We start from the raw sequence: 9,295 nt of genomic DNA on the forward strand, positions 1-9,295 counted from the left end.
ATATCCAATATTAAACTATAAGGTTAATTTTTATCCCCTTCTCATCAGTTATCAATTGTACATATGTCTAAATCATACATTTATTGTCTAATTTCTAAATATGTTTCCCATATATCTTAACATAAACTCCAGTTCATGGTTGGGTAGAATAGCCATCATTACGAGTCTATTACGTATTCTAATCAACGATTCACCTTTAGCAAATGGGAGAAAGACCTGCAAAATGTATCTGGTGCATAAAAAAACCATAGTGAGAGAAAAGCATTGTACGATGCAACGGAAAGAGGTGGTCTGGCTGTACCAGGTTTAAAATGGTATAGCTATGCATGTGTTCTAGTCTGGCTGATGGACTGGTTGAGATTAGATCAAAAAGAGGGATCAATTAGAAACATTGATTTAAATTTGCTTCTATGATAAAATAAACATTAAAATGGATGCTAACTAAAATCACATAATTAGGAATCGTTGACAAGAATTGGTTTAATTTTTAAAAATCTGGTGTACAAATGTACCTCGAGGGCGTCTTCAAGTGAAGCTATTCAGTAGGGAAGTGTTAAGGGGGACTTATGGGTAACTGATGAGATATAACTAAAATGCAAGATGAGAGAAAATTATGAAATCCCAAGAAGCGCTAAGAGAGGAAGGGTACAAACGCAACTGGTTTGCTATATGCAAATGAAGGAGAGATTCAAGCAGATGTGAAGATTATGGAATAGGGAAAATAGATGCGGAATTGATAAAAAATAGTTAAAACCCCCCATAAACAATTCAAATTTTTATAAACTATTCACAAAGGAGAAATGGAATCTGAAAACAATAAGATTACATGATTAATTGGGCAAAGGACATGAAAAGAACTATCCAGTTTAACCATTTTCACACGCTGTACCCCACCTTCAAGCCTAATAAGGAGACTGATGCCCTGGTTGTTCAGGTGGGAGAAATGGGAATCACCACTAGACATGAAACCCCTCTCTATCTTCTCTTCTTTCCTCCTTCTAGGGGCAGTCTTCAAAGCGGATGAACATCCCACCGTTCCTGATTTCATAGAGAATCATTGGTGGAATATGGTTTCCCGTAGATACATCATTTGCCATTGGGGAATATTTGCCCATAGAGAATCATTGGGTAATATTTGCCCATCGCCATGGGGAATCATTGGGGAATATTGCCATAGAGAACCATTGGAATATTTGCCCATAGAGAATAATTGGGAATATTTGCCCATAGAGAACATTGTGGGGAATATTTGCCCATAGAGCAATCATTGGGGATATTTGCCCATAGAGAATCATTGGGAATATTGCCCATAGGAATCATTGGGGAATATTTGCCCATAGAGAATCATTGGCAGAAATATTTGCCCCTAGAGAATCATTGGGGAATATTTGCCCATGCAACATTGGAGCATCTTTGCCCATAGAGAATTAATATGGGGAATATTGCCCATGAGAATAATTGGGAATTTTCCCATAGAGATCATTGGAAATATTTGCCCATAGAGAATCATTGGGGATATTTGCCCATAGAGAATCATTGGGGAATATTTTGCCCATAGAGATCATGGGAATATTTGCCATAGAGATAATTGAAAATAATTTGCCCTAGAGATCGGGGAATATTGCCATAGATCATGGGATATTTGCCCTAGGGATCATTGGGGAATATTTGCCCTCATAGAATCATTGGGGAATATTTGTCCATAGAGAATAATGTGTGGGAATATTTGCCCATAGAGAATCATTGGGGAATATTTGCCCATAGAGAATCTTGGGGAATATTTGTCCCATAGAGAATCATTGGGGAATATTTGCCATAGAGAATCATTGGGAATGTTGCCCATAGAGAATCATTGGGGAATATTGCCCATAGAGAATCATTCAGGGAATATTTGCCCATAGAGAAAATTGGGGATATTTGCCCATAGAGAATCATTGGGGAATATTTGCCATAGAGAATCATGGGATTTGCCCTAGGGAATGAGGAATATTTGCCCTAGAGAATCATTGAGAAATTTGCCCCATAGAGAATAATGGGGATATTTGCCCATAGAGAAAGGATTGGGGAATATTTGCCCATAGAGAATCATTGGAGAATATTTGCCCATAGAGAATAATTGGGGAATATTTGTCCCATGGGAATCATTGGGGAATATTTGCCCATAGAGAATCATTAGAGAATATTTGCCCATAGAGAATAATTGGGGAATATTTGCCCATAGAGAATCATTGGGAATATTTGCCATAGAGAATCATTGGGAATATTGCCCATAGAGAATCATTGGGGGAATATTGCCATAGAATCATTGGGAATATTTGCTCATAGGAATCATTGGGGAATATTTGCCCATGAGAATCATTGGGGAATATTTGCCCATAGGAATCATTGGAGAATATTTGCCCATAGAGAATCATGGGAATGATTTTGCCCATAGAGAATCATTGGGGAATATTGGCTCCATAGGATTCATTGGGTACTATTTGCCCATAGAGATCATTGGGAATATTGCCCATCTGGGAATCCCTTGGGGAAATATTTGCCCGTGAGAATTCATGGGGAATATTTGCCCTAAGAGAATCATTGGCGGCAATTTGCCCATGAGAATAATGGTGAGGCATATTGCCCATAGAGACTCATTGGGAATTTGCCCATCGAGTCATTGGAGGATATTGCCCATAGAGAATCATGGGGAATTTGCCCATCGGGAATCATTGGGATATTTGCCCCATAGAGAATCATTGGGGAATATTTGCCATAGAGCATAATTTGGGATATTTGCCCATAGAGAATCATTTGGGCAATATTTGCCCTAGCGAATCATTGGAAATTTTTCCCATAGAGACATTGGGGAATATTGCCCATAGAGAATCATTGGGAATATTTGCCCATAGAGAATCATTGGTGTTGATCATTGGGGATTTGCCCATAGAGAATATTGATGGAATATTTGCCCATAGAGATCATTGGGGAATATTTTGCCCATATAGAATCATTGGGGAATATTTGGCCCATCGGGAATCATTGGGAATATTTTGCCCATTAGAATCATTGGGGAATATTTCCATAGAGCATAAAATTGGGAATATTTGCCCATAGAGAATCATTGGGGAATATTGGCCCATAGAGAATCATTGGGGTAATATTTGTCCATGAGAGATACATTGGGGAATATTTGCCCATACCGGAATATTGAGAATCATTGATATTTGCCCATAGAGAATCATAGGGATATTGGCCCTAGAGACATATGGTGGAATATTTGCCAATAGAGAATCATTGGGAATTTTGCCCATAGAGAATCATTGGGAATATTTGCCCATAGGAATCTTGGGGAATATTTCCCATACGAAATCATTGGAGACTATTTGCCCATAGAGAATCATTGGGGAATATTGCCCATAGAGAATCATGGGGACATATTTGCCCATAGAATCATTGGGGAATATTTGCCAAAGAATCATTGGAATATTGCCCATAGGAGATCATTGGGGACATATTTGCCCATAGAGAATCATTGGGGAAATTTGCCCATAGAGAATCATGGGGAATATTTGCCCATAGAGAATAATTGGGAATATTTGCCCATAGAGAATCATTGGGGAATATTTGCCCCTTAGAGAATCATTGGGAATATTTGCCATAGGAAAATGGGATTTTGCCCATAGGGAATCATTGGGAATATTTCCCTAGAATCATTGGAGAATATTGCCATAGGAAAATCATTGGGGAATATTTGCCCATAGAGAATCATGGGAAATTTGCCATAGAGAACAATTGGGGACTTTTTGCCCCTAGAGAATCTGGGAATTTGCCCATAGGGAATCATGGGGATATTTGCCCATAGAGAATCATTGGAGAATATTTGCCCATAGAGAATAAATTGGGTAATTTTTGCCCATAGAGAATAATTGGGGAATATTTGCCCATAGAGAATCATTGGGGAATTTGCCCTATAGAATCATTGGGGAATATTTGCCCATAGGACATCATTGGGAAATTGCCCATAGGGAATCATTGGGGATATTTGCCCATAGAGAATAATTGGGAATATTTGCCCATAGAGAATCATTGGGGAATATTTGCCATAGAAAATCATCGGGGAATATTTGCCCAAAGAGATATTGGGGAATATTTGCCATAAGAGAATCATTGTGGGAATATTTGCCCATAGAGGAATCATTTGTGGAATAATTTGCCCATAGGGAATCATGGGGAATATTTGCCCATAGAGAATCATTGGAGAATATTTGCCCATAGAGAATAATTGGGGAATATTTGCCCATAGGAATCATTGGGTGAATATTTGCCCATAGGAATCATGGAGACTATTTGCCCATAGAGAATAATGGGGAATATGTGCCCATAGAAGAAATCATGGGGAATATTGCCCATAGAGAATCATTGGGGAATAGTTGCCCATAGAGAATATGCGGGGAATATTTGCCCATCGAGAAATCAATCGGGGAATATTTGCCCATATAGAATCATTGGGGAATATTGCCCATAGAGCCTCTTGAGGAATATTGCCCATAGAGAATCATTGGGAATATTTGCCCATAGAGAATCATTGGGGATATTTGCAATAGAGATCATTGGGGGAATCTTTGCCCATAGGGAATCATAGGGAATATTTGCCCATATAGAATCATTGGGGAATATTTGCCCATAGAGAATCATTAGGGAATATTTACCCATAGGAATCATGGGGAATTTGCCATAGAGAATCATTAGGAATATTGCCCATGAGAAATAATTGGGGAATATTTGCCCATAGGAATCATTGGGGAATATTTGTCATAGAGAATCATTGGAAATATTGCCCATAGTGGATCATTGGGGAATACTGTTGCCTATAGAGAATCATTGGGGGAATATTTGCCATAGAGGGAATCAAGGGGAATCTTTGCCCAATAGAATCATTGGGGAATATTTGCCCATAGAGAATCATCATGGGGAATATTTGCCCATATAGAATCATGGGAATATTTGCCCATAGGCAGAATCCATCAGGGAATATTTGCCCATAGGAAATCATTGGGGATATTTGCCCATAGAGAATCATTGGGGAATATTTGCCCATAGAGATAATGGGGAATATTTGCCCATAGAATCATTGAGGATGGGATATTGGATTTCCATAGAGAATCATTGGGGAATATTTGCCCATAGATCATTGGGATATTTGCCATAGAATCATTGGGGAATATTTGCCATAAGAGAATCATTGGGGAATATGCCCATAGAGAATCATTGGGAGACATATTTGCCCATAGAGAACATGGGGAATATTTGCCATAGAGAATCATGGGAATTTGCCATGAGGAATCATTGGGATATTGCCATAGAGACCTAGGGACTATTGCCCCATAGCGAATACTTGGGGAATGTTTCCACATAGAGCTCATTGGGGAATCTTTGCTCATAGAGAATCATTGGGGAATATGCCATCAGAGAATAATGGGATATTTGCCCATAGCGCATCCTTGGGGCTATTTGCCATAGAGCTCATTGGGGAATTTGGCTCCTAGAGAATCATTGGGAAATATCTGCCATAGGATATTGGTGAATATTGCCAAGAGATCCTTGGGGAATATTTGCCCATGCGAATCATTGGGAATATTGCCCATAGACAGAATTTGCCCAGGCAAATGGATCTTTGCCCATAGGGAATCCATTTGGGAATTATTTGCCCTAGGGAATCATTGGGGAATATTGCCATAGAGAATCCTTGGGGAATATTTGCCCATATAGACCATTGGGATATTTGCCATAGGAATCATTGGGAATATTGCCCTAGGGAATCATGGGAATATTGCCATAGGATCTTGGGGCATATTGCCCATAGAGCATCCTTGGAGAATTTGCCCATCGAGCATAATTGGGGAATATTGCCCATAGCCACCTTGCGAGTCCACAAGCCAGACGCCCGTGGCTACATCCCCCACCACAGAGCCCCTATGAGGCTACTGGCCAGCCTGTGGCTACTCCACTGCCCACAGAGCCACCTATGGAGTCCACAAGCCAGACGCCCGTGGCTAACATCCACCACCACAGAGACAAATATGGAGTCTAATGGCCAGCCTGTGGCTACTCCAATGCCACAGAGCCACCTATCGGAGTCCACCAGCCAGACGCCCGTGGCCAAACACCACCACAGAGCACCTAGATGTCTACTGGCCAGCCTGTGGTACTCCACTGCCACAGAGCACATATGGAGTCCACCAGCCAGACGCCCGGGGCCACATCCTCCACACAGAGCCACCTATGAGTCTACTGGCCAGCCGTGGCTCGCTCCCTGCCCACTGAGCCACCTACTAGGTCCACCAGTCAACGCCCGTGGCTACATCACCACCACGAGCCACTATGGGGTCTACTGGCCAGCCTGTGGCTATCCACTCCACAGCAGAGCACCTATGGAGTCCAAGAGCCAGACGCACGTGGATACATCCACCAACAACAGGCCCCTATGGAGTCTACGGAAGCCTGTGGCCTTCACTCCACTGCACAGACCACCTCTGGAGTCCACCAGCCAGACGCCCGCTGGCTACATCCACCAACACAGAGCCACTATAGAGTCACTGCGCCTTGCCACTGCCAGGAGCACATGGAGTCCCACCGCCTGACACCCGTGGCCACGCACCACCACCGAGCGTCCACCGGATCTACGGCCGCTTGGCTACTCCACCACCACAGAGCCACCTATGGAGTCTACTGGCCAGCCTGTGGCTCTCCACTGCACAGAGCCACCTATGGAGTCCACCCCGCAGACGCCCGTGGCCTACATCCACCACCACGAAGCAACCTATGGAGTCTACTGGCCAACCTGTGGCTACTCCACTGCCACAGAGCCCCTATGGAGGCCACTAGCCAGACGCCCGTGGCCACATCCACCACCCTAGCACCGATGGAGTCTACTGGCCAGCCTGTGACTACTCCACTGCACAGCCCACCACCTATGGAGTCGCACCAGCCAGACGCACGTGGCTAAATCCACACCACAGAGCCAAAATATGGAGTCGACTGGCCAGCCTGTGGCTACTCCCACTGCCACAGGCCACCTATGGAGTCCACAGCCGACGCCGTGGCTAATCACCAAACAGAGCCGCCTATGGGTCTACTGGCCAGCCTGTGCCACTCGACAGAGCCACTATGGGAGTCCCACCAGCCGCCGGCCCGTGGCCACATCCACCACCCACGAGCCACCGATTGGAGTCTACTGGCCAGCCTGTGGCTACTCCACTGCCACAGAGCCACCTATGGAGTCCACCACCACAACCCGTGGCCACATCCACCACACCAGGAGCCACCTATGGAGTCTACTGGCCAGCCTGTGGTCTACTCCACACCACCTGACGCACCTGATGGAGTCACCCAGTCAGACGACCGTGGCTACATCCACCACCACAGAGCCACCTAGGATGTTACTGGCCAGCCTGTGGCTACTCCACTGCCACAGAGCCACCTATGGAGTCCACCAGCCAGATGCCCGTTGCTACATCCACCAACACAGAGCACCTATGGAGTTACTGGCCAGCCTGTGGCTACTCCTCTGCACAAGCCACCTATGGAGTCCCCAGCAGACGCCGTGGTACATCCACCACCACAGAGCCACCTATGGGTAACTGGCCAGCCTGTGGCTACTCCACTGCCACAGAGCACCTGGAGTCCACAGCCAGACGCGTGGCAACATCCACACCACAGAGCACCCTAGTGAGTCTACTGGCCAGCCTGTGGCTACTCCCCTGCCACAGAGCCACCTATGGAGTCCACTAGCCAGACGCCCGTGCGCCAATCCACCACCACAGAGCCACCTATGGAGTCTACTGGCCAGTTGTGGCTACTCCACTGCCTCAGAGCCACCTAGCGGTCCACCAGCCAGACGCCCGTGGTACATCCACCAACACAGAGCCCCCTATGGAGTCTACTGGCCAGCCTGTGGCCACTGCGACCGAGCCACCTATGGGTCCACCAGCCAGACGCCCCGTGGCCAATCCACCACCACAGAGCCACCTATGGAGTCTACTGGCACAGCCTGTGGCTACTCCACTGCACACGAGCCACCTATGGAGTCCACCAGCCAGACGCCCGTGCCACATCCACCACCCCGAGACACCTATGGAGTCTCTGGCCAGCCTGTGGTACTCCACTGCCACAGAGCCCACCTATGGAGTCCACCAGCCAGACGCCGTGGCTACATCACAAACCACAGAGCCACCTATGGGTCTACTGGCCAGCTCGTGGCTACTCCACTGCCCACAGAGCCACCTCTGGAGTCCACCAGCCAGACGCCCGTGGCAACATCCACCAACCACAGAGCCACCTATGGAGTCATACTGGCAGCCTTGGCCACTGCCAACAGAGCCACCTATGGAGCCACCAGCCAGCACGCCGTGGCACATCCACCACAGAGAGCCCACCTCATGGAGTCTTACTGCCAGCCTGTGGCCACTCACTACCCAGAGCCACTATGGAGTCCACCAGTCAGACGACCTGGCTACATCCACCACCACCAGAGCCACCTATGGAGTCTCACTGGCCAGCCTGTGGCTACTCCACTGCCACAGGCCACCTATGGAGTCCACCAGCAGACGCCCGGCTACATCCACCACTACAGAAGCCACCTATGGAGTCTACTGGCCAGCCTGTGGCTACTCCCCTGACACGAGCCACCTATGGAGCCACCAGACCAGAGCCCGTGGCCATCCACCACCCCAGCCCACTATGGAGTCTACTGGCCAGCCTGTGGCTACTCCACTGCACAGAGCCACCTATGGAGTCACCAAGCCGACGCCGTGGCTACATCACCAGACAGAGCCCCCTATGGAGTCTACTGGCCACCTGTGTGCCCACTGCGACAGAGCCACCTATTGGAGGTCCCTAGCCAGACGCCGTGGCCACATACACCACACAGAGCCACCTATGGAGTCCTACTGGCCAGCCTGTGGCTACGCCACTGCTCACAGAGCACCTATGGAGTCCACCAGACCAGACACCGTGGCTACATCGCCACCACAAGAGCCACCTATGGAGTCTACTGGCCACCTGTGCCACTGCCACAGAGCACCTATGGAGTCCACCAGCCATACGCCCCGTGGCCTACAGTCCACCACACAGCCCTTGGAGTTCTACTGGCCAGTCCCTGTGGTCCACTGCGACAGAGCCACCTATGGAGTCCACAGTCGATTCTCTATGGGCAAACATTCCCCAATGATTCTCTATGGGCAAATATTCCCCAATGATTCCCTATAGGCAAATATTCCCCAATGATTCCCTATAGGCAAATATTCCCCAATGA

The sequence above is a fragment of the Sceloporus undulatus genome, chromosome 11, assembly GCF_019175285.1.
Source record: "Sceloporus undulatus isolate JIND9_A2432 ecotype Alabama chromosome 11, SceUnd_v1.1, whole genome shotgun sequence".
Lineage (NCBI taxonomy): Eukaryota > Metazoa > Chordata > Lepidosauria > Squamata > Phrynosomatidae > Sceloporus > Sceloporus undulatus.